At 46.4% G+C, this 27432-nt stretch overlaps 1 protein-coding gene across 3 annotated transcripts in view; it reads right to left on the reverse strand.

Moving 5' to 3' along the window:
• Window positions 1–27173, reverse strand: part of NOS1 (nitric oxide synthase 1) — a 154423-nt gene extending 127250 nt beyond the window's left edge. For 2 of the 3 annotated variants that reach the window (XM_034934608.3, XM_063593705.1), the window contains exon 1: window positions 26199–26334. The gene's annotated coding sequence lies outside the window, so the exon portion shown is untranslated. Of the gene's footprint in view, window positions 1–26198; window positions 26335–26583 lie in introns of those variants that run through there. The other variant, XM_034934607.4, reaches the window with a different exon arrangement.
• Between the last annotated feature and the right edge of the window lie 259 nt (window positions 27174–27432).

The raw sequence follows: 27432 nt of genomic DNA on the forward strand, positions 1-27432 counted from the left end.
GTGAGTTCTTTATTTTCTCTAAACCTCAGTTCCAAAACGCAGTCATTTGTAATCACCTCGTCTCTGAGTAACGGGGAGGGTTAAATGAAACAGTAAATGCAGAGAACTTGGCAATGTCATAGAGTAGTGAGAACTCAGAAAAGTGGCTTCCTATTATTGTTATGTAATAGATAATGATTTGGACTTCCTGGCTTTTAATTCAGTGCACTTTCTACTCTGCCACTGTCCAGCCAAAGGTACTTCAGGCGCCACGTAGAAGGGGGCCCTTCCCTTGAAATCACACCGAGGCATCTCACGCCGGTCTGGGTGGGGGGCACTGTCTACGGAGAGACGGCTGCTGGATAGAATTGCCTGACAGCCCTGCCTCCGCCCTCAGGAGCTGGGATTTTAAACAAATCACATACGCATGCTTGCCAGGGTACATACCATGGAAACAATACTTGGACCCAAGCCTCATTCAAGTAGTTCAGTGGCTTCGGGTGTATTTATTGCATTTACCTTGCTGTGAGGAAATTAGTAGCTGACTATCGGGGATGCCTGCCAGTGAGAGGGAGGAAGCCCAAATAGGCCAGCGTCTGCTACTCCCTCCTCTCTGTGCGACCTTGGCCAAGCCCCTCTCCACCCTGAACCTCATTTCTGCAACAGAAGGAAAGGTAACAGCAGCAGCCTCCTGTGGTTGAGAGCTTACTGTGCACTAAGCATTGGTGCCTGAGCCCTCTGCATAGGGGTTTTATTTAATTGTTACAGACTATATGAGAGAGAGAGAGAGAGAGAGAGAGAGACAGGGTCTTGATATCTTGCCCAGGCTGGTCTCAAACTCTGTGCCTCAAGTGATCCTCTTGCCTTAGTCTCCCGAGTAGCTAGGACTACAGGTGCATGCCACTACATCAAGCTAGTTGTTTTTATATTTGTAGAGACGGAGTCTCACTATGTTCTCGAACTCCTGGGCTCAAGTGACCCTCCTGCCTCGGCCTCCTGAGTTGCTGTGTCTACAGGCATGAGCCTCCATGCTGGGCCTTGTAAGCGCCATTTTTATCTGCACCTTACGGATGGATAAGGCAGATGAGGTTCAGGGACATAAATCAAGGAGGTAGATCTGGGTCTAAGGGAGTGGTCAATCACAGTCCTGAAAATAATCTCACAACACTATGCCTCCCTCCTTTTCCTCCACAAAGCACATCCTCGCCTGTGGATCTGGGTCATATTTGATTGCCCCATTTTATAGATGAGAAAACAAAGCTCCCACAGGGAAGCCTGCTTGTCCTGGTTTACCCGTGCTTTCCATTTTTAGCATTGAAAGATGAAGAATGTTAGGATGAAGAGGAGCCACCAAGCCTATCTAGTCTAGCTTCCTCATTCAGAAACGAGAAAACAGAGGCCTGGAGAAGCAAAGGGCTCATTCAACATGGACTAGCCATAGCTGGAGCGTCCAGACCTGTGCTGTCCAATATGGCAGCCGCTTGACACACATGGCCATTGAGCACATGGACTGTGGCAGGTTCAGTTGCAATGTGCTGCAAGAGTAAAGTGCACGTTGACTTTCAAAGACTAGTATGAGAGGTGATGGGTGCACCAAAATCTCAGAAGTCACCACTAAAGAACTTAGTCATGTAATCAAACACCACCTGTTCCCCAAAAAAACCTATTGAAATAAAAAAATTTGAAAAACAAAAAACAAAGACTAGTATGAGAAAAAGAACATAAACATCTCCACGATGTTTACTGATTACATTTGAAATTATGCTGTTATGGATATATCGTGTTAAATAAAATTATTATGAAAGTTAATTTTCCCCATTGCTTTTCACTCTTCTTTCTTTTTTTGTGAGACAGGGTCTCACTCTGTCACCCAGGCTGGAGGGCAGTGGCCCAGTCTTGGCTCACTGCAGCCTCCACCTCCCAGGCTCAAGTGATCCTCCCACTTCAGCCTCCTGAGTAGCTGGGACTCCAGACACACGCCATCATGCCCAGCTAATTTTTGTATTTTTGTAGAGAAGAGGTTTTGCCATGCTGTCCAGGCTGGCCTTGAACTCCTGGGCTTGAGCAATCCTCCTGCCTCAGCCTCCCAAAGTATAGGGATTACAGGCATGAGCCACTGTACCCAGCTGCTTTTTACTCTTTTTTTTTTTTTTTTGAGACGGAGTCTTGCTCTGTTGCCCAGGCTGGAGTGCAGTGGCATGATCTCGGCTCACCGCAAGCTCTGCCTCCCAGGTTCACGCCATTCTCCTGCCTCAGCCTCCCGAGTAGCTGGGACTGCAGACATGTGCCACCATGCCCGGCTAATTTTTTTGTATTTTTAGTAGAGACGGGGTTTCACCGTGTTAGCCAGGATGGTCTCGAGCTCCTGACCTCGTGATCCGCCTGCCTTGGCCTCCCAAAGTGCTGGGATTACAGGCTTGAGCCACCGTGCCCGGCTGCGCTTTTTACTCTTTTTAATGTGACTTATAAAGCCCAACATTACACACATGGCTTGCATTATATTGCCATTGGGCAGCATGGGTCTAGAGTGTGACCGTTGTTCTTTCTGTAGCCTACCGTCCCTGGATCTCCTCAAGAACCTACTGGTAACAGCCAGGCAGAAGACACTTCTTAAAGTTTTCCCTTTTAAAGAAACCAGAAAAATGACAAAGAGGGTTTGCAAATATCACGTCACCTTTTGAAACTGACCTCTGGGAATAGGCATGGTGGGGGTAGCATGGAGAGAGAGAAAATCCACCCAGAACCATATGAATAGAGAGGTCATAGTAGAATGTCCCCTGGGCTAATAGTCCAGTATCCAAAATCTTGCTTCCAAGTGTCAGTTGAAATCTAACCCAGGGCTGTCATCCCAGCACTTCGGGAGGCTGAGGCAGGCAGATTGCTTGAGGCCAGGAGCTTGAAATCAGCCTGTGCAACATAGTGATATCCCATTTCTACAAAAAACACAAAAATTTGGACAGGCGCGGTGGCTCACACCTGTAATCCCAACACTTTGGGAGGCCGAGGCAGGTGGATCACTTGAGGTCAGGAGTTCAAGACCAGCCTGGCCAACACGGTGAAACCCCATCTCTACTAAAAATACAAAAAAGTTAGCTGGGTATGGTGGCAGGCACCTGTGATCCCAGCTGATCAGGAGGCTGAGGCAGGAGAATGACTTGAACCTGGGAGGCGGAGGTTGCAGTGAGGCGAGATTGTGCCACTGCACTCCAGCCTGGGCGACAGAGTGAGACTCTGTCTCAAACAAAACAAAACAAAACAAAACAAAATAAAAATTAGGCATGGTGACACATGCCTGTAGTCCCAGCTATTCTGGAGACTGAGGTGGGAGGATCAATTGAGCCTGGGAGGTTGAGGCTGCAGTGAGCCAAGATAGCACCACTGCATTCCAGCCTGGGTGACAGAACAAGACCCTGTTTCATAGGCAGGAACTGAACAATGAGAACACATGGACACAGGAAGGGGAACATCACACTCTGGGGACTGTTGTGGGGTTGGGGGAGGGATAGCATTAGGAGATATACCTAATGCTAAATGACGAGTTAATGGGTGCGGCACACCAGCATGGCACATGTATACATATGTAACTAACCTGCACATTGTGCACATGTACCCTAAAACTTAAAGTATAATAATAATAAAATTAAAAAAAATCTAACTCATCTGCACAATAAATGTGTCATTAAAGACAATGAGGCAGATCTCTATCTGCAAATAAGAAATGAACTCCAAGGTATACCATTAAGGTGCAAGCAAGTCGGTTCTGTATATGCAAATGTAAAGATTATTCTGGAGGAAACGGATATCAATGGTTGCATCTTAAGAGGAATGTTACAAGTCAGTAGGAGGGAGATATACTTTGTATTGAATACCTTTTTTTCTATTTAAGTATATCATGTAAATTTTTGAAATCACATATGTATTACCTTTTACATGAATAATATCAAAGAAAACAAAACCCAGCCTGCCTGTGAAGTCTTGACTCTTTTCAGTTTATACACCCACAAAATCTCTGATGGAGTTTCAGCCCTGTTTCCCATCTCCCTCCAATCTCATTTAAAAACAAACTCCAAGTCCTCCAAGTCTTCAAAAACAAAACAAAATACTGCCACCCCCAACACAAACAAAAGACTGAAAGCGTAAACCCAACTGCGCTCTTTTAAAAAATGCAAAACCACCAACTTCTTTACATTTCCTGAACTGCTCATTTGCAGTCTTTCCCCAGAGAGGTCGCCACCCAGGAATCAAGCTGAAGTGCTTTCTCCCATGCCGGTAAGTCATGGCGGCAAACCCACAAGTCCCCACAAATCTGGGGGTTAAGTTGGCATTCTTTGCCTTGGGGATCCCAAAGACACAAGCATCCTGAGTCTCCTCAGCCATGGAATTCCCCCAGTTTCATGGCTACAGTTTGCCTGTGATGATGTCAATCTTCCCACCTCTGATGCCCATATCTCAGAGGTAGTAACAGGCTCAGCTTAGAGTTACAAGCACGAGCATTAATGATTGTTTAAAATGTGACACACACTCTGTTGTCAAGGCTTTGGGAAATCCCACTCTCTTACATTGCTGCTAAATACAACCTCTTTGAATGGCAGTTTGACAATATCTACCTCCAAATTTAAAATACATATATCTTGGCCTGACAATTCAAATGTCAGGACTTTCTCCTGCAGGTAACCTGAAAGGAACATCCTTAAACACATACAAAACTCTTCTTTGCAGGGTTCTGAATATCTGAATATCAAGAGATTGAGAAAATCTTAAGTACCCATCAATAGAAGACTATTAAGTCAACTATGGCACATCCATACAACGGAATTCTGGGCAGGCATTAAATAAGCAGGATATTAGAGCTAAAAAGACCAGACCAATGAGGAATGCTCTTAAAGATACAGTGTTAAATTTAAAAGCAAGGTGGAGCACACCCATTTAGAAATATAATTATATGTCCATCCTACAGCTTCATCATGCATTCATCCATGTTTCCACATAAGCTTGGAGATGCACTGAACAGCTCTGGAAAATTATTCAAGATATCAGTAACAGTGGTTACTTCTAGGAAAGGGGGCTGGAAGGCTAGAAATTGGGTGGGAAGGAAGCTTACTTTTTATTGTATATTCCTTCATATTAGATTGCTATTATTTATTTATTTATTTTTGAGAGGGGGTCTCGCTTTGTTGCCCAGGCTGGAGGGCAGTGGTGTAACAACAGCTAACTGCAACCTCCAAGGCCTGGGCTCAAGTTATCCTCAAGCTTTGGCCTCCTGAGTAACTGGACTACAAGCACACACCACCGTGACTGGCTAATTTTTTAACTTTTTGTAGAAACGGTGTCTCACTATGTTGCCCAGGGTGGTCTCAAACTTCCGGCCTCAAGCAATCCTTCCACCTTGACCTCCCAAAGTGCAGAGTTTATAAGCATGAACCACTGTGCCTGGACTAAATTATTATTTTTTAACAATGTTTTTTGCATCAATTTTAAGAAAAGAGTAAGGTCTTTGAAGTCAGACTGTCTGATTCTCTACTTGGCTTTGTGATTGTGGGCAAGTTACTTACTCTCTCTGAGTCATAGTTTCTGCATCTATTAAATAGGGGTGATAATAGTGCCTATATAGATAGGGTGTCTGAGGATAGAAAGAGATAATAGTTAATGTTTTCTCCTTTTTTATTTATTTATTTATTTTGAGACGGAGTCCCACTCTGTCACCCAGGCTGGAGTGTGGTGGCGCAATCTCGGCTCGCTGCAACCTCTGCCTCCCAGGTTCAAGTGATTCTCCTGCCTCAGCCTCCTGAGTAGCTGGGACTACAGGCACCTGCCACCACTCCTGGCTAATTTTTGTACTTTAATTTTTAAATTTCTATTATTTTTATTCTTTTTTGAGACGTAATCTTGCTCTGTTGCCCAGGCTGAGTGCAGTGGCGTGATCTTGGCTTACTGCAACCTCTGCCTCCCAGGTTCAAGTGATCCTCCTGCCTCAGCCTCCTGAGTAGCTGAGATCACACCTGGCTATTTTTTTTTTTTTTTTGTATTTTTAGTAGAGATGGGGTTTCACCATGTTGGCCAGGCTGGTCTCGAACTCCTATCCTCAAGTGATCCACCTGCCTCGGCCTCCCAAAGTGCTGGGATTACAGACATGAGCCACTGTGCCCAGCCAATAGTTAACGTTTTCTATGTTATTACAATGCACCATAGACTAGGTAAGTGCCCAGGAAATGGATCCTTTTACCACCACTATTACTAATTATCATCACGTAAGCAGTCATTTTTCTATTGAGCATCCGTAGTGTCTGGTGGATGTGCTGCTTAAGGCACTTTGTGTTGAAAGACCAGGTAAAAGGTACGGACACGTGGACTGGTCCTGTCTCCCATGGGAGTCGATGACTGTCATTGGCTCCTTTTCGGAATGCTGCAAAAGCAGGATTCAGTTTGTCGGAACACGGCACATGAAAGATGCATCCAGAAGCATTGAGGCCCCAGAACTTGGTGGTGAGTCAACACCACTAGGGCGGGATGAGGAGGATGGTCTGGTTCATCACAAGGAGAGAGCTGCAGGGCTGTCATCCCGATGTTAGAATAGATCTGGGGAATCACAGAGTCTTCATTTCAGCTTCGTTTTGCAGAGCTCATTTACATGAGCTAGTTCGGCCGACGGGAGACCAATATATCCATTCATCATATGACAGAAAATTTCAGGGTTTGGGGCTAAGGTTCTTAAGTTCCTTCTATCCATGGACGCTTCAGTGGCACAAAAGCACAAAAGTGGCACAGATGCACTTCTGCCTCCCACCCTTGCCCCTACATACATGCCCCATTGCTGTAAATGCTGTGTGGGGGTCAAAGGCAAGAATTTGGAGCTAGAAAAACCAGGGTTTGTGACCCACCTCTGCTGCCTATTAGCCTCAGATTCCTCATCTGTAAAGTGGGAACAATTCTGGTTTCTGCCTTAAAGATGGAAACCAATAAATCACATGGGATAATTTAAACGGAAGTGCATTAGAGGGGATAATTCATCTATAGCATGTGGTACTGTTGACTATTATTTTTAGAGTCACTTTAGATTACACATCAAGATAATTGAACCATTTCAGGCTAGATATGCAAACATAATCATGGCCAAGAGGACAGCTTCATTACTATAAAAAGGAAACATATTATCAGCGGTCTCGGAAACTTTTCTTAACAATCATTAAAATAAGATGGCACATATTTTCTAACCCCCATCAACATTATACCCTTTTACTTTTTTTTTTCCTCCCTCCCTCTTTCTCTCCTTTGCCTCCTCTCGTCTTTCCTTTTCTTTCCTTCATGCCAACCATTCATTTGTCTACTCATACATAGCTCTCCCCAGGTCAGGGCAGTCAGTGTGGAGCTTGCATTGGGATTACAGGGGTGGATAAGATAGACAGCATCCCTGCCCTCAAGCTTACAACCTAGGGTGGAGGTAGTTGGAGAGAAATATTAGTGATAAAAACAATGAGTAGAACAAAAGTGAAAATACAGGGTGCTAACGAGACCTTGCATAAGGGACATAACATGGTCTGGGTGGTGGTGGTCAGGGAAGGCTTCCTGGAGGAAGAGTCAGGATCCAGAGTTGGCCAGATAAGAAGGTGGATGGAGGAAGTGAGAAATGGAGGACAGAGACCCGCGTGTGAGAAGGCACTGTGGTAGGATGGAGCTGGCATTGGGGTGACAGAAGAAAGCCATGTCACGAGATAAATCTGGAGAGGTCATCAGGGGCTGGATCATCAGGTCTCTTGAAAGGCAAGTTAACGATTTTGGACTTTATTCTTAGAGCGATGGCAAGCATTGGAGGGTTTTGAGACAAGAAGTAGAGTGGTCAGATTTAGATTTTATGAAGATTACTCTGGCTGCTGCTGGATGGAAAATGGGTGGGAAAAGCAAGGCTGGGTATGGGGAGCCTGGTTAGGAGGCTGCTGCAGGCCAGAGATGAGCAATGATGGTGGTTAAGGATCAGGTGGTGAAAGGGAGGAAGGAAGGAAGTGGGTCGATTTAAGAGATGTTTACAAGATTGAGTCAACAAGATTTGGTGACTAATTGGATACAGAAGCTAACAGAGAAGGAGGTGTCTGCAGTGACCTCCCAGCTCCTGGCTTCCACTAGTAGAAGGAGTGTGAAGGATTTCCTGAGAGAGGGAAACCTGAACAATGGGGTAAAAATAGGGTGAAAGGGCTGGATGCCTGTAATCCCAGCACTTTGGGAGGCTGAGGCGAGAGGATTGTTTGAGGCCAGGAGTTCAAGACCAGCCTGAGCAATACAGTAAGACCCCTATCTCTACCAAAAAAAAAAAAAAAAAAAATTAACTACGATTGTGCCACTGCACACCAGCCTGGGTGACAGTGCAAGACTCTGTCAAAAAGAAAGAAGGAAGGAAGGAAGGGAGGGAGGGAGGGAGGAAGGAAGGAAGGAAGGAAAATGGGGGTGAAAGAAAGAATAAGAATGAATGAAACTCATTTCATAGAACTGTCTTTCATGAATAGTAATAATTTAGTTGTGGTCTAGTATATTGCAAGAATCAACATTTCCTAATAACGTCATTTCCATAATTCTGAGAATTCAGCTACAAAATATATGCTCAATTTGGCTCAATTCCAAGCTTTTCCATTTATAAGCTATTTGATCTTGGATAAGTCATTTAACATTTTGACTCTCAATTTCCTTTTGTGAAATCGAAACGGTAATAACAACTAGTTGCCAAGGCTTTTGTAATGATTAAGCAAGATGGACACTGTAAAGGGCACTTTGCGAACTGTAAATGTCAACTATAATGACAATGTTGAGTGTTTATTTTTCAGGGAACATAATAACTGTTTTCTCCAAATTGCACATCAATGTTAACTTGAGGCTCAACCAAATTTCTCCTCTCATGCCTGGCATCCTTGGGTGCTTTCTGGTGTAGGGGAGCTGAGTCAAAAGGCTGACAAAAGGTGCTCAGGGAAGAAAAAAGAAGTAAGAATAACTATTTTAAGAGAGCAGTAATAAGATTTGTTCCCTTCACTTGAAAGTTGCCTTTAAATAGATCCACAACATCCATATGGGCCTGAATCAGTTACAAATGAATTTCAGTAAAGGGAAAACATGTTAAATAGAAAACATAAACTACAATGGCAGAAATAATTCCACATATGTCAGATATACCAGTAATAACAATAAATGCAATTGGGTCAAACTTGAGTAAAAGATCAAGACTCTTCAATTGTATAAAATGTATTTGCAGTTGCCCTACCTTAGCATGAATGTGTAGACTAGTACCAAGAACAGGAGGGAAAATATTCATTAAGGCAGGCCTGAGCCTAGTAGACATTTGCTGGCCACATGGAGCTAAAGCACCACAGGTCTGCTTTCATCTGCACAATATAATTGACTTTCTTCTTAGAATATGTTAGCACCTAGTAAGCATGAAATAAGTATTTGGTGAATAAGTGCTCAACTATTCACACTGAGTACTTATTAGGTTGAAATATATGAAATTAACAGTTTTGCAAATGATCAACTTTTTCAATTTCGTACAGTTCAACTTAATATTTTGAGCATTTTTATATGTAAGCACTTTATTAGAAGATCTCATTTTCATTCTTGCAACACGATATGAACGTGACATGACATTATAATTCCCATTTTATAGATGTTAAAATCGAGGCTCAAAGACATTAAGTCATAGGTTATGCAGCTAGTGTCAGTGGTGGGGACTCAAGTCAAGTTTGTCTGAACTCAACGTCTTTGCTTTTCTAATGTTCTAAGTACTGCTATATATTTTTAGCTCAATTCTACAATTTTAGTAATTGAAAGTTGAAAGAGATGCTAGGGATTTTCTACTCCAATTCACAATATTGATTTTATAAACCTCCTACAGGGCTCAGGGAACCCTGAAAATCCTGAAATTGTGTGCACAACTTTTGTGATACGTGCATTTATATGGGGAAAACAGGCCATGGCATTAATACAATTTTCCAAGTATTCCATTACACGATAAATAATAAGGGTAGAAGTCACTGGTTTAACATTACATTTTGGAGATGAGGAGCTACAGGCTCATAGTCAGGAAAGGACTTGCCTAAGATTCTTAGAAACAGAGTCAGAACGAAGATCAAACGCGGGCTATTATGATTCATTCTTGCTTGCTTGCTTGCTTGCTTGGTTGCTTTCTTGCCTTTTTTTTTTTTGGCAGTGTCTCACTCTGTTGCCCAGGCTGGAGTGCAGTGGCACAATCTCGGCTCACTGCAACCTCCGCCTCCTGGGTTCAAGCAATTCTCCTGCCTCAGCCTCCTGAGTAGCTGGGACTATAGACGCCTGCCATCTAATTTTTATATTTTTAGTGGAGATGGGATTTTGCCATGTTGGCCAGGCTGGTCTCAAACCCCTGACCTCATGTGATCCGTCTGCCTCGGCCTCCCAAAGTGCTGGGATTACAGGCGTGAGCCACCGCGCCCGGCTGCAAGATGCTCTTTCTGTCTTGTTATGCTGGAGCTTAACAATTTAAATTATTGCCCAACAGTCAAATATTGGCTCACCTCCCTTCCTGGTGAAATACCTCCAAAAATTATCTGCCTCCTGAGGATCGATAACAGGGTATCTGAAGATACCACTACAAGTGAGATGAGGGGACAAGGCTAACAGATTCTAGTCACTTGTCAAAGTAAATGTTTAAACAATCAATTTCATAATTAGGATAAGAAGCTTAAAATATATATTTAGTGTTGTAAGGGAACCATAGATGATAATGTACTTCTTCAAATAAAAAATCAAATAAAAATAATGATTATGGTATCAGAGACGTCTGCTACAATTCCTTCATTTACTCAGCTTTTATCAATTAACACTTAGGGCTGGGCTCAGTGGCTCATGCCTGTAATCCCAACACTTTGGGAGGTTAAGGCAGGAGGATTATTGAGCCCAGGAGGTTGAGGCTGCAGTGAGCCGTTATTGTGCCACTGGACTCTAGCCTGGGTGAAAAAGCAAGACCTTGTCTCAAACAAACAAACAAAAAAACAACCACCTGTGCATAGCACAGGACTTGGCACATAATAGGTACTCAGTGAATCAGGGTCTCAATCTCTAAGTCTATAGCTATTGAATGAAGCAGCCCTGTGAGAGGTGAGAGGGAGCAGTGTGGACTGTAGAGAACTGGAGGGCCCATGCCATGTCTGGAGAGCAGTTCCAGCCAGTGGTTGCCATGCAGAAAGCCAAGACTGGTCTCACTTCACTTCCTGAAAGCAGCTGCAGGGAGGTGATGGCTTGGCCCATTACAAATGAGTGAATGAATGAGACTTCAGACACTTGGTTAACAAAACTTGGATTCAGGCCAGGTGCCGTGGCTCACGCCTGTAATCCCAGCACTTTGGGAGGCTGAGGCGAGCGGATCACCTGAGACCAGGAGTTTGAGACCAGTCTGGCCAACATGGTGAAACCCCGTCTCTACTAAAAATACAAAAATTAGCCAGGCGTGGTGGCACGTGCATGTAGTCCCAGTTACTCAGGAGGCTGAGGCAGGAGAATGGCTTTAACTCGGGAGGCTGAGGTTGTAGTGAGCCACAATCACACCACTGCACTCCAGCCTGGACCACAGAGCGAGACTCTGTCTCAGAAAACAAAAACAAAAACAAAACTTGGATTCAGAAAAAGGAACGACAATGTGGGGTGGGTCTTAATGGAGTTTGCAAAACCACCAGCGATGAACATGGTCTAATGCTTTGCTACCCAAAGCGTGGTCCATGCACCAGCACCAGCACCAGCAGCATCACCTGGGAGCATGTCAGCAGTGCAGAATCCCAAGGCCCAGCCCAGACCTATGACTCAGGCTCTGCATTTTAGGAAGATCCCCCAGTGGATTTACGTGCACACTGGAGTTTGAGAAACACTGGTACAGCTTGCTTCTAAAGCCCGGTGTGACTTTTTGTGACCTACACAAATGGCCATTTTAAAGGCAATTTCAACTTCAACTAAAACTATCACCTGTTCTGCACAAAAAATGCTTCAGATCCAGGATATCACATTCTTCAATCAGGCTCTGGTCAGATTCTATCAAAGACAGCCCATAGGTATACAAATGAATTGCGTTTGGTTAATAGTTAAATTTTTTTCCCCCAAATTTGTTATCACCATTTAAAAACTGGAGGTTTCAGGCCGGGCATGGTGGCTCACACCTGTAATCCCAGCACTTTGGGAGGCCAAGGAAGGTGGATCACTTGAGGTCAGAAGTTGAAGACCAGCCTGGCCAAGATGGTAAAACCCTGTCTCTACTAAAAATACAAAAATTAGCTGGGTGTGGTGGTGCACACCTGTAGTCCCAGCTGCTTGGGAGTCTGAGGCAGAAGAATTGCTTGAACCTGGGAGGCGGAGGTTGCAGTGAGCCAAGATCGCGCCACTGCACTCCAGACTGGGTGAAAGAGAGTGTGACCCTGTCTCAAAAAAATGAAAAAAAAGAAAAATAAACAAACAAACAAAAAACTGGAGGTTTCATCAAAGATAGAAATTTCTGGCTTTCTTGGAACCATGGAAGATATGTTTACACTGGGCCTGTGTTCCTGAGCACACTCCAAACAGCTGGAGTAGGTGGTGGCACCTCCCCCCCGCTTTAGGTGGGGCATGAGCTCTCTGGTTCCCCTGCAAAACCCTGTGGCCCCCGTCATTCATTTGTTTCTTGCAAATAAGTATTTCACTATAGGTCTTTGACTGTGGGACCCCTGCTAGTGAGTGAGTTTTAAAGGGCAACAAGGAAGGTCACCTTCAGAAGCTACTCAATGAAGGGACAGCATGCTCAGTGATTTGGGTCTTGTCCTGGGTGGTTCCAGTCGATCCAGGTGTTTGATGGGATCCCCACCTCCGCATGAGATCACAGCATCCACCCCAGCTTGTGCCCTGGGGCTGATGCTCAACACTGACCTTGTTCTCCCTGGGTTAAATCTACTGAGAGTGACGCAGCACTTTGCACGATCATCTTGAAGTCTGTATCTGTTTCTTCTTTCACCTTGGGTGTGCACCAAAGCCCTTCCTGGAGTGACACCTTTCTATCTAAATTGGGCTTTTTCTTTTGATGTCAAACCAGTCCTTGCATACTCATTCTAACAGGAGCTGAGTGGAATGCAACTTCCTTCCTCCATTCCAAGGGAAGATTCAGTCCCAGATCCCCTACTTTTTTTTTTTTTTTTTTTTTAGTGACTCTACCTGGGGGTTACCTGAACTGGCTTGGTCTTTATCTCGTGTTGCACCAGCACACCTGGGAAGCCCCTGGAGGACACCCTACCTCGACACTGCGGGACACATCCCCACCTGAGTCAGCTTTACTGAACAGAGCTCTGCAAATAACCCCTGAAATAAAAATCACAGAAGAGAACGGTGTCACTTATAGACAACAGTCTATAAGCTGATGTCGCAGAGGTTGGAAGGAAGGGTTAAAGGGGAATGTCATGGTTTAGGATCACAGGCATGGGATTCAAACCCTGATTCTGTCATTTACTGACACGTGACTCGGTCAAGGGCTTCAGCATCTTGGTGCCTCTGTTTCTTCATCTATAAAATGGCAAAAAACAATAGTCCTGAATCTACTTTGCAAGACTCTTGTGAAGATTCCATGAAGTAACGTCATGTTTCCCATGCTGCTCTTACCAACATCATATCTTTGCATCATACCCGTGTCTCACCTATGCAATTATTTATTTAATATTTTCCCTTACAATAAACTCACTTTCTATCTTAGATACTATAGCCTCATCCTGAAAGCTAATATCCACGAAATCGTCGTATAAATTTGCTAGCTGCTTTTTTCTATGATCTATCAAAACAAATATTTAATGAGTAAATTTTTTAAAAAATGGCTCCTTGATCTAATCATGAAAACACATGGAACAAATTCACACAAAGTGGCACTGTAACTGACCAGTCATCTTCAAAGGTGTCAAGCCCGTGGGAGACAAGGAAAGACTGACAAACTGTCACAGATCAGAGGAGGCAGAGAGAAATCAGCGCCGAAAGCAATGTGGGATCCTGGAACCGAAACAGCACAGTAGCGGAGAAAGTGGTGCAATTCGAATAGGGTCTGTCGTTTAGTTAATATCATGCCATTGTCAATCTTCTGTTCTTGATAATTAGATTATGGTTATGTACGATATTAATATTGGGGAAACTAGGTCAGGGTATAAAGAAACTCGTTGTACCATATTGCAACTTTTCCGTGAATCTAAAATTACTTCAAAATAAAAGTTTTTCAAAAAATCAGTATCAGTAAAGTGGTTGTTCCTTTTCCCTTCTCCTCGCCCCCTGGCAACCACTAATCTGCTTTCTGCCTCCGTGGATTTGTCTATTCTGGATACTGCATATAAATGAAATCCTACAAGATGAGGCTTTTTGAGTCTGGCTTCTTTCACTCAGCATCACGCTTTTGAGGTTCATCCATGTTACAGCATAGATCAGCACTTCCTTTCTTTTAGTGGCTGAGTAATATTCCATTAGATAGATGGATAAGCCACTTTTAGTTTATCCACTCATCCATTGACAGACATTTGGGTTGTTTCCACCCTTTGGCTATCGTGAATAGTGCTATGAACACACATGGGAAAGTTTTTGTTTGAATACTTGTTTTCAATTCTTAAGAAGTACAAGGTTCCCTTGTGGGGTAATGGAGATGTTTTGGAACTAGATAGAGGCAATGATCACAAAACACAAATGCTGCTCTAAAATGGTTAATTTTATATTACATGAATTTTACCTCAATGAAATAAAACAATAAAAAATGGGTCCCACCAGTGGAGTATCCACCATATTTTGGAAACCTGTGCTTATACAGGCCCAGGGCTTAGCATGGTACCTACTCTGTAGCAAGTACATGAAGAACATTGGCTGGTGTTATTATTCATTATTTGGAGACTGGGTCTTGTTGTGTTGCCCAGGCTGGAGTGCAGTGGTGTGATCATAGCTAACTGCAGTCTCGAACTCCTGGGCTCAAGGATACCCCTGCCTCAGCCTTCTGAATAGCTGGGACTACAGGCACGAGCCACCACACTTGGTTAATTTTTTATTTTTTTGTAGAGATGGGGGTCTTGCTACATTGCTTAGGCTGGTCTTGAACTCCTGAGCTCAAGCGATCCTCCCTCCTCAACCTCCCAAAGTGCTGGGTTTACAGGTGTGAGCCACCATGCCTGGCCGGCTGGTGTTATTATTACTGCCAGAGACACACAGACTCTCAGCTCCCACTTCAGAGTTTTTTTCTACAGTATCATTGTCATTTCCACCAAGAAAGTTTCTCCAAGTTTAATCTACAACTCTCCTTGGAAGTCAGCAGTAAAATCTCAGGATTCCTGAGATGCTATCATTAGAAAACCTTGCTTTGAAATCTATGAACCTTTTGTGCTTTGATAAGACTTGCATTCCTGGCTAGCAGGGCACAGCACGCCATTGCCATGGGACGATGTGTGACGTGCTCAGGGACAATGCAGAGTGGGCATTCAACAGGCACTTACTAGTTACCTGTTGACTGCACACCAAAGCTATTTCAACAGATTATTCAATGAGTCACACCTCCTCAATTAACTGGGTGCTTTATTTAGGACTCCACCCTACAATTTGCAGGCTAAGTTGCAATGCCCTGGCACTGTTCACTTGATTTTATAGTACCCACTCCCATTTTCTCAAAGTACCTTGTGTGTTTGAAATGAAAGCAAATGCCTGATTTATTTCAGGGATTTCATAAGGACCCTACAGAAAACTGAAGACACACCAGCATGTCCTGGATCCAGAAAGCAAAATGGAGACATTCCAGGATGTCCCAACTCAGGGAAACTTCTTTTTGCTCAGAGCTGATGAACTGGGATTGGTCTTACTCACCATTATTGGTGAACTCTTCCTCTTTCCCCCCATCTGTGCTAGTTGCCATCCTTTGCCCCCAGATTCATTCTCCAAACTTATCTGGGCTCCCGAAGAGGCTGACCTCTATGGACATCAAAAGGTCTCTTGGCCGGGTGCGGTGGCTCAAGCCTGTAATCCCAGCCCTTTGGGAGGCCGAGGCGGGCGGATCACGAGATCAGGAGATGGGGACCATCCTGGCTAACACGGTGAAACCCCGTCTCTACTAAAAATACAAAAAAATTAGCCAGGCCTGTTGGCGGGCGCCTATAGTCCCAGCTACCCAGGAGGCTGATGCAGGAGAATGGCGTGAACCCGGGAGGCGGAGCTTGCAGTGAGCCGAGATCGCGCCACTGCACTCCAGCCTGGGCGACAGAGCAAGACTCCGTCTCAAAAGAAGAAGAAAAAAAAAAGTCTCTTGCCCTCTGGCATCTGATTGGGTTTGGCCAATGGGATGTGGAGACAGGAGATGAGGGAGAAGCAGAGAAGCCAGGGTATTTCTTTCTCTGCTCTCTCCCTCTCTTAGTGCTGTAGTCTGGCAGGGTCTGCATTCCCTTCTGAGTATAGCTTCTACAGGGACCCTTCCCTTCGCCAGCACCCCCACTCCATTCCACCACCCAAAGGGCTTCGGTAACACTGTTGCTTCCCCCTGCTCCTTCAGGCCTGGAGTGGCAACTGCTGCCCTGGTTGCTAGTCCCTGAGTACTTAAGCACCCCTTTGTTGGTGCCTTAACCTGTGTCCATAAGCTGCTCCTTAATTAAATTACTTGGAAATCCCAGCTGCAGGTGCCTTCTGTTTCCTGCTTAGACCCTGACTGACAAATCTTCACCTCCATTGCCCCTTGGGAGGAGGGATGAGGAATATCAGAAGGAACCTGGATAGTCAAGGGCATGACATGTCTAAGCCAAGTCATCCTAATCACCAACCTCAACCTTGCCGAGAAACTGATGGAGTAGCTGCATGTGCCAAGCATTTAATGGTCTCAATAATGCAGTGAAGTAGAATTATTCCTGTGTTTACAGAAGAGGAAAATGAGATTTACAGAGAGATTAAATAACTTGCCAAGGTTACAGAGTGAATAAATGGCAGTGGTTGGATTTGAACCCAGCTTTGATGGGCTTCAGAATCCTGCCTCTTCTCCATCATCCAGAGGGGTCTAAAGTGTTCAAGAACCTGCTGAGCATGGTGGCTTACGCCTGTAATCCCAGCATTTTGGGAGGCCCAGGTGGGTGGATTGCTTGAGCCCAGGAACTTGAAACCACCTTGGGCAACATGGTGAGACCCCGTCGCTACAAAAAATTAGCCAGGTGTGGTGGTGCACACCTGTAGTCCCAGCTACTCAGGAGGCTGAGGTGGGAGGATCACCTGAGCCAGGAAAGTTGAGGTTGCAGTGAGCCATCATCACGCCACTGCACTCCAGCCTGGGTGACAGAGTAAGTTGCTGTCTCAGAAATACATACATACATACATACATACATACATGCATACATAATACAGTGTTCAAGAGCCGATGCCATGGCACTGAACACTCTGGAGGCGAGAGGCGTGGGCCTGGGGGAAAGCTTGCTATCACTGAGAAGGAGGTCAGAGCTTCAGTTCTGCACAACCCTCTCGAGCTCAAGTGCATTCAGGCACGCCTGGGCTATACCGCCAGCCACGGAAAAACCAACTTTGGAAGCTATTCCAGGAACAAACCTCAAGCTCATTTCTCAGTCCCTCAAGAGGCCCTGAGCCTGTTCTGTTGCTGACAGAGGGAACTGTCGCCTGCTCACTGCTCAATGCCCCTGATGTAATGAGCACCGCCAAAGAGGGCTCGATTGGGATGCTAAACAGCCGTAAATGACATTGTCACCAGCCTTCATAAAGCATGGTGACTCACAGCCCTAATTAAAATGCTGAGGGAAAAATGTAAAGAGAAACTGCCATGAAAAACAGTGACATTCTGCTAAACTGCAGGATTATTTCTTCCAGGAAAAAAGAGGGAGAGAGAGAGAGATGTGTGTGTTCATGAGTGTGTGTATATGCGTGTGCACGTGTATTCCTGTGTGGGAGGTGAGGGGATACAAACGAGAAGGCTAAATATTATTCTCCTAAGAAACTTGGAAAAATTTAACATGGAGGAAAGTTGAAAGCCATTCTTGCCTCCCAACTTTATGATAAAGTATTTAAACAGAAAATGTAAAAGAATGGTGTAAAAACACCCATAAACTTTCAACTTAATCCAACAGCTATTAGCATTTTCATATTTACCTACTTGTCTTTCTTTATCAGTCATCTATCTATCTATCCATCCATCCATCCATCCATCCACCCACCTACCTACCTATCTACCTACTTACCTGTCTACCTACCTAGTTATCTATCCATCCATCCATTCATGTACCTATCTATCTACCTACCTATATACCTATCATCTGTCTATCCATCTATCTACCTACCAATCTATCTACCTACCTATCATCTGTTATCTATCTATTCATCTATCTATCTACCCATCTATCAATCATCTATCTACCTACCTATTCTATCCTCTAGCTATTATCTATCTATCTATCTATCTATCTATCTATCTATCTATCTATCATCTATCTACCTACCTCTCCATCTATTATCTATCTACCTACCTACTTACCTATCTTCACAATGAACCATTTTAGAACAAGTTGCAGAATCATGATGTCTCAGCTCTAAATTCTTAAGCACACATATCTTCAGCGTAGAGACAGACTCCCACAAAACCCACAGTACCATTATTACACCTAAGAAAATTAACTATATACTGTACTTGCACAACTTCCCCAAATACTCAGTTAAGGTTGTTTTCTAAACAATGACAATTCAAGTCATAAATCTCATCCCTGTTGGTTAGGAGAGAGAAGCAGACAAGCTGTTTCCCAGAAATAGGTGTCAAGGGTTCTTGCGAAGGAAGGGTTTTAGCGCCATGTAGGCTGGTTCCCATCATCAGAGTCACAAGACGAAGTACATGGGGCACAATGCTTGACTTAGATGTCAGTTTTGAACCAGACAGGGAATCCTGATCACACCATATTGTTTTTTTAAAATAGCCCTCCTCTAAACTAAAACTAAATCTCCACATTTTGGGCTGGGCTCAGGCCTGTAATCCCAGAACTTTGGGACGCTGAGGCAGGAGGATCATTTGAGCCCAGGAGTTCAAGACCAGCCTGGGCAACATGGTGAGAATCCATCTCTACAAAAGCAAAACAAAACAACAATGAAAAAACCAACGAAACAAACAAACAAAAACCAAATCTCTACATTTCATCCAATGTCATCACCCATTTTAGCCAAAAAAAAATGTGGCTCTCAATGACTTCTTGCTGTTTCTGAAATTCAACTGCATCCTCAAAAGCCCAATAAGATATCACTAGTAGGGAGATTCAGAAAGAGATATCATGCTTTCTGAAGGCAAGTCTTGAAGAAGGGACCCTCAAGAAATCCTACACCTTGCCGGCAGCTGGAAGCGAAAATATTTATCTACGTATATGAGTTTGGCATGTTTGTTACAAAAATCATCAAAATCAATAAAAATATCAAGCCAAGAAACCCACCCAGTCCCATTATTTTATACCATGCTTTGGGAGAAAGAAAGAGATTCCATTTCAGTGACTACCATGATATTAGAGGCAAAATGATAACTGAAGGTATTGCCAGCTAAGACTTATAACAAACAAGCACATCGATGCTATTGACTGTGTTCATTACCTGTTTTCTGGCACATGAACATAACTGGCTTTCATTTTTCTTACTGAATATTCCAGAGCTGAGATACTGCTTCAAAAAAATTAAAGAGAAAAATATGCCCAAAATATGTCAGTTGCTATCGAGTACTATTCTGATTTATCCCCGGAGGTTACTTTTTTTTATGCTGAAAATTCCTGGAAATGACATAGAGCCCAATGTGATCCATGTGGCTGTTTTAGTGACTAAATAGGATGGACTGCCCACATCATTTACCCCACTACATCTAGTTATTGGTGAGTGGATGCCTGTTTTGGACACCATGAGCTACCTTGAGGGTAGGGACTCTGTCTTCCCTTTCTTTATGAGGAAGCCTCTCTTGTGGGGACTGGCACAGAGCTGAGAGCTCAGGGTGTGTTTGTTAAATGAAGAAGTGGTTAACTTCACTCTCGTTTATGACAAGAAATACTTTAGCTGGGAAACGACAGTTGTACACGGATACTATCTGAAGTTGCGTAAGCTTTTTGAATTCACAATATTCCTTCTTCATTTCCAACTGGAAATGGGTTTCAGAAAGGCTCACCTTTTTAATCCTCATGGTAGCAAAATTTAGCTGTCAGGTTTTGAATAAAGAAGAGATTCTCGAGTATTATTTAATGCCAGTGGGCAAATGTTCCCAGCAGAAGCTGAAATGCTTTTCAGGGCACCTCTGAAAATCTGTAGGCTCCCAAAGCATCTTGGATGGTCAAAAAGAAAAGGCTCATCATTCCCAGGAAATCCCAGTCTTAGTAGGTAACAGAACATACAAATAAGGGGTGGGAAATGCCCAGGCTGGAAATGGGAACTTTGCCCCTTGCAAAGGACTTCTGTATTTTCCACCTGAATAGGGCCACCTTTCTCTTAGGAAATGTCAGCAGAAATCATAAATGCAATTGATGGATGATAATTGGGCCAATGTTGCTCTCAGGTAAGGCAGAAGATGTTAAAGCTGAAAAGGTCTTTGTGGGAAGTGAGTCCTGGGGTTGTAAACTAAAATGCCTCGAAGGGCCGGACAAGCAAATTAAACAATATTGAATGGTGAGGCTGGTGACCTAAAGGAAAAAAAATACTCTCCAAACAAAACCCAACAAAACAATGCCCCCAATCCAAACAAACAGAAAACAAAAAAAAGCCCTCTGCCAGACTAACAGAACATATCTGCAGGTCTCTGAAGGGAGATGCCCTTTAGTTCCAACTCCATTTCACAGATAAGAAAACAGAGGCTGAGCAAGAGAAAGGGGCTCAGACTACACCAACTGGCTAACTCTTTTTTATTTTAAAAAATTAATTAATGAATTAATTTATGTATTTTCGAGACAGGTTCTGGCTCTGTTACCCAGGATGGAGTGCAGCGGCACAATCTCGGCTCACTGCAACCTCCGCATCCTGGGCTCAAGCTATCCTCCCACCTCAGCCTGCTGAGCAGCTGGGACCACAGGTGCACGCCACCACACCTGGCTAATTTTTTTGTAGAGATGGAGCCTCACTCTGTTTCCCAGGCTGGGCTCAAACGCTGAGCTCAAACAATCCTCCTGCCTCAGTCTCCCAAAGTGTTGGGATTACAGGCGTGAGCCACTGTGTCTGGCTGGCTCTTTTTAAAATTTCTTTTCTTTGTTATGATCACTGAGATGGGCTGGATGCTGTTTCCTTTCCAGAGTTAAACACACACTATCCCATTAAATCCTCCTAACAACTCCCTGTAGTACTTATAATCTCTGCTGTATGAATGACATGCCGGAGAGTCAGAGATGTTAATTCTCTCACTCTGAGTCACAGAATCCACAAGTGCCCAAGCTGGCCTCTGACGTTTCCTAACATGATTCTCAGTGTGAGGCCCTCCCTTTCAACCTGGCTGCTGCTGGCCCAGTTTGGCACTGGGGACCCCAACCCTGAGAGGGTGCCACAAATCAGGCTATGGGCTTTGATGCTACCTCCTCTGAGAAGTCCTCCCTGATTCCTTCAACCACCTGTCCTGGGTCCTACCACAGCACCTCACCTCCACCTCTCTTGCAGAAACTTCACGCCAGGTACAGGGTTTGTCTGGTGCTCACCGCTTAGCCAGACTGCAGGTTTCATTAGAATGGGGCTCACACCACCTTTATCTGGGCACCTGCCCTTGGGGTCTAGCACTGGCCTTGCCATTTAACACGTGTCATGACACATACAATAAATGTGCTGACATCTGCTGCCGAACAGCCCACGATAACTGCTGTTCATCCTTAGCATCATACGACTGTGCCAAGACCCATGTCCACTATACCCTGTTAACCATACTTGAATTAGAGACTTAGGGGCACTTTCTGTTGACACGTCATTTTCATTTAAAAGATTCGAATGGGCTCAATTTTCCAGCATTGCCAGGTGCTGCTCATCATTCTTCTACCTTAAGAATGGGCATGTGAGCAACATAAACACACTTGCAAAGGCTGAGTGGAAGGCCGATGGGCTGTGGAAATGAACTCAAACCAATGGCTTTGGTGAAATCAATGGTAGTTAAACTGGGTTTACTAGCTCTGTGATTACTTCTTTGCAGAAGTTATACCTGATAGGTCACTTATAAAAGGAATTTTTCTAGGCCTGGCGTGGTGGCTCACACCTGTAATCCCAGGACTTAAGGAGGCCAAGGCAGGCAGATGGCTTGAGCCCAGGAGTTTGAGTCTAGCCTGGGCAACATGACAAAACCCCGTCTCTACAAAAAATACAAAAATTAGCCTGGTGTGGTGGCACAGGCCTGTAGTCCCAGCTACTCGGGAGGCTGAGGAGAGACGATCATTTGAGCCCAGGAGGTCGAAGCTCCTTCCCTCTGAAAGGGAGAGATCAAATAGTGGGGCTAATGTCCAAGATTAGATGGGAACTCAGGGCTGACACCCAGCAAGGTCAAGGTGGGAGGAATTATTTTCAGTCTCCTCTGAGCAGTTGGTCTAATTTAGAATAACAACCAGAGAGATGAAATTAAATTTCTTTAAAGTCCGGCATTTACGGGGCTTGTACTGAAGGAAACATGAAGTTATCATCGATGAGGATTGGACAATAAGTCAAGACACTGAGGTTCTATCCCAGCTTTGGCAGTAATGTGCTGTGTGACTTTCATCGAGTCACATGCCTCTTCTGGGCCTCAGTTTCCCAATTTGTACAACGAGGGTGACAGACAAGAACTGAGAGTATTAGAATCTCCTGGAGCAACCTTGTTAAAAGTAGAGATATTTCCAGTCTCCCCCAGGAATGCTGATTCGGTAGATTTAGGGTGGGGTCTGGCATCTTTGCTTTTAACCAGGGACTTGCTGTATTCTGACACTAAAGGTCCACTGGGCTGATGTTTGGCGTTCGCTGGATTAGATGACATTTAAATGTTATCATATATTAGAACGAGGAAAATGGTCATGTCTGTAACCTATGTGGTGTTAACCACACAAACCCACACTGATCCGTGGCAGGAAACATGCCCCTCTGTTCAAACAATCCAGATTAAAATGGGTCCTGAAATGCCAAATTCAACTTCCACAAATTCCAGTTTCTAATGGGAAAAAGCCCCAGTTCTCATGAGCACGGATTGTCGCCTGTGGCTCTTAACCACATTCCAAGCCCTGCACAGACCCACAGAACCTGAGTGACAGGCAACACATGAAGTCTTGTCATAAGACACCCCAAAACATCTGCAGACTGTGAGCGCAACAGGCGCAGCCAAACCTGTCTGTGCTCACAATATGCAGGCGAATGGACCTCCAAATCTTCCTGCCTCCTGGGAAATCAGCGGCCCCCCAGTGGGGAAGTTTCTGGACAACTGACTGAATGGTACCTCGGACAACTCTTTGCATCTTACTCACAGAGACCCACTGGGAGCAGCCTAACCCATCACAATACCCCCACCCTCTCACTCTTCTCCGTGCGGTCCTTCCCCAAGGAAGATGGAGGCTCCTGGGGACTGGCTTTGGCCATTTGGGAAAAATAAAGAGGAGACAGAAAGGGCAAAAAGCGGGCTGCTCTGAAAGCCACGATGACACTATTGGCCCCAAATGGCTCCATGGGACACTCTTCCCTCTGTTTTGGGTTCCCTTCCTTCCTTACAATCACCAGTCTTGGCATACCAGCATTGTTTCCAGAACCCCTTTCACATACATCGTCACAAAGTCTTCAAAACAGCCCCGTGTGGGAGTTACTGTTCTCATTTTACAGATAACAGAACTGAAGCTCAGAAAGGTTAAGTGATCAACCTGAGGTCACACAGCCATGGAGTGAGCTAAGCTTGGCCTCAAGCTGAGGTCTTCACCAGGTCTCTCTACCACACTGCTCACTGTTTCTCTACATGATTTGGGACTTTGGGGGAAAAAATCACACAATTTGTGGAGACAAAGCCATGCCCCTGACCATAGCGTTGGCCTCTGGCTGAACAGATGTATCAGGAAATACAGCTGTGTGTGCTAAGGTTCAGGCACATGCCAGACTGCGTAGATGCCCAGATGCATGCAAAATGCCCCAATTAAGAAGCCGAAAATTGGGGTTGAGGTCTCGGGTAGTGCCACTTACCAGCTAGGTGACTATGGCTAGGTAGTTTGGTTTGCCCCACCTCAATTTCCGCAGCTGCAAAATGGAATTCAGATGGCTGCACTGGCAACCTGAAAGTTGTTAAGAGGCTCCAGGTGAATAATACATGTGACAGTGCCTTGGAGCTGTCAGTGGCAGAGCCGTGCGCCCCTCAGGGGGCTTCTGAAATCCAGACTAGTGGAAAGGGGCCGGGGCCCGCCGTGGCGGTGCTGGTGGGGCAGACACCCCCTCCTTCAGGGACCTGCCGAGGCTTCTCAAACCATCCGCTGAGATGCCTTGAGGGCGGAGAATGGACGTCACCCCTGCGCACTTGGGGAGCTGCCACAAGAGCCCTTTTCCTATTTTATCTTCAGTTCTGAAAAAATAACGGGGGAAAAAATCTATGCTCCATAGAGCTGCGTCAGTGTTCCCTGGTGTTTACGAATTTCTTGCGTTTGCCCCGACCCCAATTAGAGAAGCACTAAAGAAAGGGAGCAATTTTCCCTCATTCCTCTCGGGAGGAGAGGTCTGGGGGCTCCTTTCTGCTGTCTCCGAATGTCGTGGGCCGCCAGAGGTGAGATGAGGCGCCTATGGGCGCGCTCGCCTGCACCGCACCCTTGCCTAGCGGCGTCCCTGGGGACCTTCCCTCCGTGGTGGCTGCGTGCGCGCTTTTCTTAGGCCTGAGCGCAGGGTCTGAGCTGGGCTATGGGAGTAGAGGGAATAATCCCATGCGTCTTCCCCAGGATTACTGGGGTAGAGATGGAGGCGAGAGCAATCTTCCGCAGCCTGTAGTACCCTGTGGGGTAGACCCCCCGGTTCCTACTGGTGGGGAAACCCTAGACCTGCGTGCGAGTCTCCCAGATCCGGTCCCAGAGCATTACAATAATGGTTTTTTATATATATATATATATATATATCAGCAACACTTCCTGCGTTATGAACGCTTACCCTGACTTCATATTCACATTTATGATTTTTTAAGGTCCTCATGACAGCCCCACGAAAAAGGTAGTTTCTCCATTTTACAGATGAGAAACTGAGGCTGGGAAAGATGAAGAGACTTACCGAAGGTCACGCAACAAGTAAAGGGTCGATCTAGGACCAGAACCCAGGGGAGTCACTGGAAAGGTTCCTGCCCTCCTCGGCTGCCTTCTCCGTGAGAGCCTCTCCTCTCTAGATGTCTACCCCAGACAGCCTGATGCGGAGCTTGGAGAGCCATGAGCTCTCTGGTCACAGTGCCCTGGGGGTGGGGGCGAGCGTCTGGCGTCCTCTGGGGCGCAGTCCCGACAGAGCCCCTTCCGGGACCTCGGACGCAAGGCCCCTGAGTGGCCCTGGAAGTTGGATCCCCCGGGGACCCTGCTCCGACCCCTGGCCACCTGGAAGCAACCTCATCGAGCGCTCGTTCCACTGCCCAGCCCCGAACCGCGGCGGAGCGCGCCCCTCGGCCTCCCTAGAGCCTCCTTTGCGGGAGAAGCACAACTTTCCCAGGTTCTGGAGACGGCGCTCTTACACCCCAATCTCATCCAGACGGAAGAAGTGAGAGGTGCGGGAGGCCCCGCCATGACCGCGGGAGGAGAGCGCAAGGAGGCTCCTCGCAAAGTTGGAGGCCAGGCCGGAGCGAGGTTCCGGGAGCGGAGCCCTCCCAGCCTCGGGCCCCCAGCCGCGGACAGCTGGCAGTGCCAAAGACTCCGCCATTACCTGCGGCTCGCAGTTGCGATTCGGCCGCAGAGTCGGGCACCGAGGAAGGCGTAAAGTTGAGCTTGGGCAGGTACAACGGTCCCCAGGGACTGGCATCCCCCAGCCCGGGCTGCCCGCGGGAGGGTAGCGAGCTGTGCCAAGGGCTCCGCCATTACCGCCAGCGCACAGATCGGAGCCAAGCGCGCGGCTGAGGAACGACTGGGGTCCTGCAAAGTTGGAGCCTGGGCGCGTAGACCCCCGGACCGGAGCCCCCGGCCTGAGGCCGCCCGCTAGGAGGAAAATGAGGCCGCCCGAACCAAGTTGGGACGCGCAGCAAAGCCCGAGCCTTCCGCGCACACCAGGGGCTCGGGTGGGAGCGGGGAGCCCTGGGGACGGAGAAGGGGCGCGGGACGCCTGGATCAGGAACTCACCTGACGCCGAGCCGGGCAGCGCCGAGGCTGCCTCTTCGCGCTGCGCACCCGCCCGCCCGCCTTGTACTCCTCCTCTTCCTCCCGGGCGCCCGCGGCCGCCGCGCTCCGGGTTCTGAATCCTCCGAGTCCGCCGCCCCGCGCGGCTGGAGGGCGCCGGTTGCACCCACTCGCCTCCTGGTAGGAGCCGCGCGCGTCCCTCCCCTTCCCCTCCGCTTTGTGCCTCCAAGATCCCTCCCCACCCCCTCTCCCCTAGCCCCCACTCCTCCCTTCTCTTCTTCCCTCCCCTTGCGTCCCCTCCCTCAGCCTCAGCGAACCCAAGTTCGGGACGGAGGCTGCGGGCTTCCCCGGCGCAGTGCTGGGCGCCCCGCGCGCGCCCCTGGCTCACCCCGTCCGCTCGGCCGCTGCTCGCTGCCCGGCCGCCCCTCGGAGGAGCCGCGGCGCTAAGTAGCTCCTCACCCAGCGGCTGGAAACGCGGCATAAATATGTAGGGACTGAGCCGTGAGCTCAGCGAGGGTCGTGAGGGGGAATTTATTTCTTAATGTCCCTCCTTTATCCTATCATCACTGAAACGAATTAGCAGTGACGTCCAACCCGACTGGTTTATGGGTGTGGGGAGGGAGACGTCGCAACCCTCATTAAAAGAGCCGCTCTGGGCTCCAAAGCATACATCTTTTATATAACCTAATTTCCATTTTTTTTTTTCTATCAGGAAACACACACACACATACACACACACACACACACACACACACAATGACAATTTCTGGGAGCCTGGATAGGGCTGAATGTAGTAGCCACGTAGGGGAGGGCAGGTCTATTTGGGCAGAGAAGGCCCCATGGGAGGCAGGGATGGTTATTTCTGCCTCTACATCAGTGTTGGGATAGCATTCCTTAATGGGACAGTGGAACACACAGCCTCCCAGCCGGGGCAGTGCTGGGAGCCCCTCCCAGGAGCCCGCAGAGGTTGCAGCCTGGGTTCTGGCCTTGGCTCTCGGGTGGACAGACGGAGAAAAGCAGCCTGTTCAGGAAATGTTGCCTGGTTCTGGTCTTTTCTGGAGCCACACTCAGGCCTGGCATCTGGGGAGAGTGAAGGATGGAGGGCACATGTTCATCTGTGGCCTGGGAGCCCCACAGGTGTGGAGAGGCCAAGATCTGGGCTGGAGGAGGGAAGACACAGAGAACGCAGCTTCCCTTCCTTTCTTAGGGGCCCTAACATATGGGTAACCATATAAAC

This window comes from Pan paniscus, chromosome 10 (assembly GCF_029289425.2).
Source record: "Pan paniscus chromosome 10, NHGRI_mPanPan1-v2.0_pri, whole genome shotgun sequence".
Classification (NCBI taxonomy): domain Eukaryota; kingdom Metazoa; phylum Chordata; class Mammalia; order Primates; family Hominidae; genus Pan; species Pan paniscus.